The sequence below is a fragment of the Pyrus communis genome, chromosome 14 (genome assembly GCF_041283825.1).
Source record: "Pyrus communis isolate YQ-2024b chromosome 14, ASM4128382v1, whole genome shotgun sequence".
In the NCBI taxonomy this organism is placed as follows: domain Eukaryota; kingdom Viridiplantae; phylum Streptophyta; class Magnoliopsida; order Rosales; family Rosaceae; genus Pyrus; species Pyrus communis.
In genome coordinates this window covers 20,720,665-20,727,458 of record NC_142578.1, presented here as the reverse complement: position 1 = coordinate 20,727,458, position 6,794 = coordinate 20,720,665, and the positions used below count along the sequence as shown (strand labels likewise).

The 6,794-nt window shown below is 39.9% G+C and overlaps 1 pseudogene; it reads right to left on the bottom strand.

Annotated features, from left to right (window-relative positions):
* Positions 1–2,813: 2,813 nt before the first annotated feature.
* Positions 2,814–5,697, bottom strand: LOC137711865 (putative disease resistance protein RGA1; annotated as a pseudogene).
* Positions 5,698–6,794: the final 1,097 nt, after the last annotated feature.

The following is a 6,794-nucleotide window of genomic DNA, read 5'->3' as shown; positions in this document are numbered from 1 at the left end:
AAAAAGGGCATCACAGACGCACAGGGGTCTAATCTTTTGTTGTTTCCATTTCCAATGACAAGAAACAGGCATGTATTTTTTTCTGTCCATGTTACCCAACTGGCTATTTGTCTTAAAGCTTATGTTTTATATGTCTTGTTTTCAATGAATTTAGAGTTTGTTGTGATGTAAATAAAATCGTGTAGATCCCGTTGTGGCACCAAAAGGCCATAACCGATGGGATTGTTCTGTGGGATTATCATGTCATTTCCTTGCCCTTTAGCAAGCTATGTCTCAAAAACTAACCGCTTGTCATTTCAAACTTGTTTCTGAATTCCAAAGGTACTTCATCACTTGTGTGTTTTGCATTTACAGGGAAATGTTCTTATGATACTTTGGATGTTGCATTGTGAGTTTATCGAGATTATTTATCTGGTAAACTTTTATACGAATGCATAGGAGGTCCAAATTCAGAGTCTTGCAACATGTGCCATGTATCTGATAAGTTTGTTACCCACTATATATTGATACCATTGCGGTTAATGTGGTGCAGGTGTGAAGTTGGGGGGAAATCGGCAGTTTACCCTTTGTAGAGTTCCACATCGAAACAAACTTTATATTGTAAGCCTCCAACCTTGTTTGATCTTCGTTATGCCCTTAGATGAAACAATTCCTGATTCAAAAGTATCTGATTCTTGTTTTTAGGATTGTCACTGCGTGAAAAAAATAATAAATGTGTGGAACTCCCTTTGTTTGTTTTTCTTGCCATCAACAGGTTAACTCCAATATAATTTGTTCTTGTAGTAATGTCAGATAGATGAGATTGAAACTGAGCCTCATATGTGATTTCCTTCTAAGTAGCTGGATGGTGCATAACTTGCTCGTGTTCAGGTTCATGCCAAGCTCATGCTTCTTGTGGCTGATTGTTATGAGTTCTGTTTAGAATGAAAGAGAATAATTTCATATAAATTCCCCAACGAGCTACATAATTCACGTGAGAAACATTATGTAATTCTTAAGACGTATATAATTCTTGTTTTTAGGATCGTTATTTCTTGGAACTCCCTTTGTTTCGTTTTTATGTGATCAAGAGGGTGCCTCCAATCTAATTTGCTCTTTTAGTAATGTCAGATTAGATTGAAAACTAGGCCTCATATGTGATTTAAAAAATTGGTTCTATTTCTAGAAAGTAGCTGAAAGGTGCATATCATGCTTCTTATGGTCGATTGTTTTAACTTCTGTTCAGAGAGAAAGAGAATAGGTTTATATCAATTCCCTAATGAGCTATAGCATTCAATTAATAAATATAATCTCCTCTTTCACTTTCCCCTTCTTATTAGCTAAATTATTTTGTCTGGCATTGAACTTCTTGTTTGGTGAGCTGGTTGGGATAGGTTGTGACCAATTAAAATGAACTCGAGTCCAGACCAATGTTTGTTGTGTTAAAATGTGAGATGGACAGGACTGAACATTATGGGTTATGCATGGGTTACAAGTCGTGTCTTACTTGTCCCAGCCAAGGTGACGAAATTTAGAGGCCAAGGCGACTAAATTTGCACTTGGGAACATAGTCATAGAGGCATCATGCTTTTCATTCTCTTCTGCAGAGAGAGATGTGGAGGACTTTGGTAAGATGGTGTTAGTTTAGCAAGTGGGTGTCGAGTTGGGAACCATTGTGAGTGGGCATACAAAGAGTGGCTGCAAGGGCATCCAGAGAATGTGGTAGACAGGAAAATAATTGGCGGGTTTATTTCACAAAAGCTGGAACGTGGTTTAAGAATTGCGTTTGTGTCCAAATTGATGAACGTAGAAGACCTCCAATGAGAGAGGTGGTTAAGGTGTTGGAGGGCACCTTGAGCGTTGACGAAGAGGAACCATAGAATCCAGCTATGTGGAAGATATTTTATTTTAAGCTATTCATGGTAGGAGTAGGACTAACAACACAACGACAATTTAGCCTTGTATTCTTGCCCTTATGCCATTTAACTTTTGAATTTCGTGTCTAACTTTGAAATTTATTTTACATTCGTGCCCTCTCTTTTTCTCTGCATATAAGAATAATCATGAGACTAATATTTATTTTACATTCGTGCCCTCTCTTTCTGATCCGTGCTAAAGATGCGGTGACATGGGCAGGAGTCGATTGACCAATGCAGTTTTTACTCAAAAGCTTGGTGTGGTTGTGGCAGAAAGTTAGCTGGAGGAGTTTTTCTCCGAGATTCCTTAATGTATGGTAATTCTCTTGTTAGCTGGACCTAGTATTTATAAAGCCTATCTTTTTCTGGCTTCCGGCTGAGTTGCTGCATCGCATTTGGGATTAGTTCATTCCATTTCCAGCTGCATTTTCCTTTCTCTTTGGTGCTTCTGAGAATTGGGTTTCGCCTCAAAGATTGTATAGAGAATTGCGTCTTTAACTTGAATGACAAGTAACAAATATTTCACTCTGTACAACTCTTCAGGGCTTGAAAATCAAGAAGTTGGTTATTGTTTAGTGAAGCTTTCGATCTGCTTAATTAAAGCTTGTGGTCAGCTTGTGCTGTATGGTCAGCCGAAATCTAACAGGGAAGCCCCCTCCGCCATGGCCAAGCTTTAAATGCTTCTTGTAAGTTGTAACACTAGAACGGCTTTGTATGTGCCTAATTTAACGTTGAATTCCTCTGATAGTTTTACCTAGTTTGATGACGGTGAAATCACCAACCGTCGGAATTACTAGATCGGAGAATACTGCTTCTAAAAAACTTGAGTTTTGAACTTTTGAGAAACAAATAAGCAAGCAAAATAGTCAAGTACACACACTTAAGTACAGACACACATTGTGACTGATAAGGAAGTACTTTGATGTAATAAAAGGTTGATTAAAATGGAGTAATATTACAATAAATCAACATGACAATTTACATCGGCCGGAACAAAATACAAGCAACTCAAAAACAACAAAAGATTAGACAATATAAAACAAAGACAGAAAATAAGAGGCAGGCGCATTGAAGACAGCAGCCCTGTTCTATTCGAAAGAAACATTTGGAACATGAGAAATCGTTGGCCAATCTTCTCCTGTGTTGCTCTGGCATTTCCTCTCGAGACCAGGACAATTTACGATCTCAAATTTTGTTACGGCAGTGAGGCGATGCATCTCCTCTGGCAAAGATAACAGTTTGGGACATGATATGAGGCCAACCCTTCTAAGTGATGTGAAACTCGTCAACCACCCAGGTAATGCCTTCAAATTCTCACAATTTACCATAAACAAGACTTGTAGGGTGTTTGTGGCTCCTTGAAACCATTCAGGCAATGCCACCATTCGTGGTACTCCTATAATCCCCAATTTTTGGAGCCTTAGTGGAATTACCTGATAGTTTTCCATCACCAAATCAAGTTGTTTACAGTTGATTATCATCAGAGTGTGTAATGACGCAAGATAACTTGTATCACGCGGCAGACACGTTAGATTACGACACTCCCCAAGAAAAAGATAACGAAGTGATGTCAAGCAGCCCACTCCATTTTCTGGAAAACTTGTTTGTTTTGTGGTTAATTCAAGGTATCTAAGGCTGATCAACTTGCCCATGTCTGTAGGCAACTCTTCAAGATTCACACATCTACCGAGAATCAGACTTTGCAAGCTCTGCAACTTACAAATTGAATTGGGTAGTTCGGTGATTCTTCCATTTCCAGTCAAGTCCAGGCTTCTCAAGTGCCTCAAAGAACCAATGGAACTCGGCAACAATTTCCAAAATGCATTGACTAATCTCAGCGATCGCAGATATTTGAATCTTGAAATGCAAGTGCAGAGGAAGGATTCATCAATATTTATACAACTATCTACTGCTATAGTCCGCACTTTATTCAACTTTTGCAAGGTTGTTGAAACATTTTGGCCAATTTCCAAAATTGTTAGATGTCTAACATTTTCAGAGACCGCTTTGGTCCATGCAGAGTTTACCATAAAACTCTCACCTTGTGTGACTGATTGTACAAGGTCATGGATCAGATCATGCATATCAAATTTATAGAAGAAACTGTAGACTTTAACATTTTGAAAGAAAGATCTCTCCCACAACTCTCTGAAATATAGCTCAGCAACATCTTCCAACTCCATCTTCCCATGATCAGAAGACTCAAGGATTCCATGTGCCATCCAATGATTTATCAATGATGTACTGTCAAACTGAACATATTTCTTCTGAAAAATTGAACAGTAAGCAAGGCACTGCTTCAAATGAGAGGGCAATTGATTATAACTCAGTCTCAAAGCAGGTAGAATATGACCAGCTCCCTCTCGTTCTAATTCCCATATCTCAGAATCTCTGATCAATTCCACTGATGCTCATCAGTCTTTGAGTAAAGTTGACTCCCTAAGGTTTTCACAGCTAAGGGAACCCCTCCGCACTTTCTTACAATATCTTTTCCCATTTCATAGAGGCTTGGATGTTGTCTTTCTTGTCCTTCTTCAAATGCACACTTCACAAACAAAGAGAAACAATCCTTAAAAGAGAGAACTTCTAAATTTATGTGTGTTCCAACCGTGCCCATGATTGAAGCAACTGAGATATTCCTTGTCGTCACCAAAATCTTAGATCCTATCTTGGCCCCCTCTACCAACAAATCTCTCAACTCGCTCCATTTGATACGATCTTCGTTCCACACATCATCCAAGACGAGCAGAAATTTCTTATCCTTTAAAGCGTCTCGTAGTTGCTCTTGCAACTGATCCAGAGACAACCCTTCACTGATATGTGTACCTACTGCAGAGCCAAGGATTTCTTTTGCCAATCTATAGATATCAAAGTCCACTGACACATGCTGCCACATTCTTAAGTCAAAACTCCCAACGACTCTCAGATCATTGTACACCAACTTGGCAAGGGTGGTCTTCCCTAAACCTCCTAATCCCACTAAAGGAATAACAGATACATTCCGGCCATTATCCCCACCTTGATGATCATCGCCTTGTATCATTAGAAGATCAACAACTTTAATTTTTTCTGTTTCTCTACCAATAACCTTCGAAGCACGGACAAAGGAGTGGGTTGTATTCCTATTCTCCCTCGCATGTTCACCGAGATGAGGGTGATGATGAACAGTGCGAAGATCAGCAAAATTCTTATCATCTTTAAGCTCATGTAACCTCTCTCTTATGTCCTTAATTTCATGACCTACTCTCAATCGGAATGCAACCGGATTAGAGCGGGAAAAGAAACGGCGTACCTTTGTAGTTGTGTGACTGCCACGAACCACTTGCCTTTGCAACGCTTCGCACTCAAACTCATCCAACAGATCCTCCGCATCAAGGAACACATCTTTAAGTTGTCGTACCCAACTGCGTAGCTCCTTGTTATGTGCTTGCTTCTCTTCAGCATCCAAGAGCACATCTCTGATGGTGGACATGGTGCGTCCAAGCTTTTGGAGATCGGCTTTAACACCCCAAGCCAAGCAAATCTCTTCAGAAGCGATGGAGCCGAGCCTTCCAATGAGTCTGCTTGCCAACGGAAATGCAAGCTCGGCCATCTTCTTGTGCTTGATGAGGTGAGCTCAAGGTAATTGAGATTTTCTGGCCTTAACTTAGGATAATGATTCTGGTTCTTTGCTAATGGTATGATCAAACTCTTCATATGCTTTTAAAAGTCAACAATTATAACCTTAAATCAGGATAATGATTCTGGTTTTCTGCTAAAGGTATGATCAACTCTTAATATGCTTTAAAAAGTCAAACAATTATAAAGAAAGACATATAATATTTTATCTTTCGTTTGTTAGGAAGGTTGTGTTAACCCAAGTCTCCACTCCATGCTTTGATGTTCCCCAAGTCTCCACTCCATGCTTTGATGTTCCACATGCAGTGCAGAATCCTCCATGCTTTGATGTTCCACATGCAGTGCAGAATCCTAGTCGGCAACAAGCTGTATGTGCATGTGCATGTGTGCTGTCTTCCCATGCGTGCTTGGCTACTGTTAGTTTAATATGTAAAGATGTATAAATGGTGCTGCGGCATGGATGTGCAGATTGCAGACTGTCACTTACAGTTTAATGCATGTGTGTGTGTGCTGTTAGTTTAATATGTAAAGGTGTATAGATAGTGCTGCGGCATGGGTGTGCAGACTGCAACTTATAGTTTAATCTGTAAAGTGTTGTTGTGATGTATATATAAAAGCCTTCCCGTAAGGCCTGTGCATAATATAAGATTTTGAAGTTATAATTCATATCAGAAAATCCTTTATGGTATCTAGAGCCTTTTTTGTCTAACGACAAAGATCAACCTATTATTCTGTTCATCATCGCTTCCATGGCTGGAAACAATGTCCCTGCTATCAACCCTAACCCCCAAACCACCACCTTTCAACCTTTTTCCATTATCGTCAATATCAAACTTGATAGAACCAACTACCCACTGTGGTTGGCTCAAATTCTCCCTATTTTAAAAAGCCGGGACTTGATGGGGTATGTTGATGGCACCTTGGTGTGTCCCCCAAAACATGTTGCTGGTTTGACAACCGTGAATCCTGCGTACACAACGTGGGTGCAACAGGATCAGATGATCCTTAGCTGGATTAATGGATCTCTGACTGCGTCTGTCTTGTCTGTGGTGGCAAGCAAAAGAACTGCTCGAGCTACTTGGGAAGCTCTGGAGCAAAGGTATGCATCCACGTCTCAGAATCGTATTTTGTTTCTAAGGAATGAATTGTTGCAGACCAAAAAAGGTGATCTCTCTGTGGCGGATTACCTTGATCGCATGAATGCGATTGCTGACAATCTTGCTCTTGCTGGGCAACCTGTGAGTGATGATGAACTGGTCCAGATTGTGTTGAATAATCTTG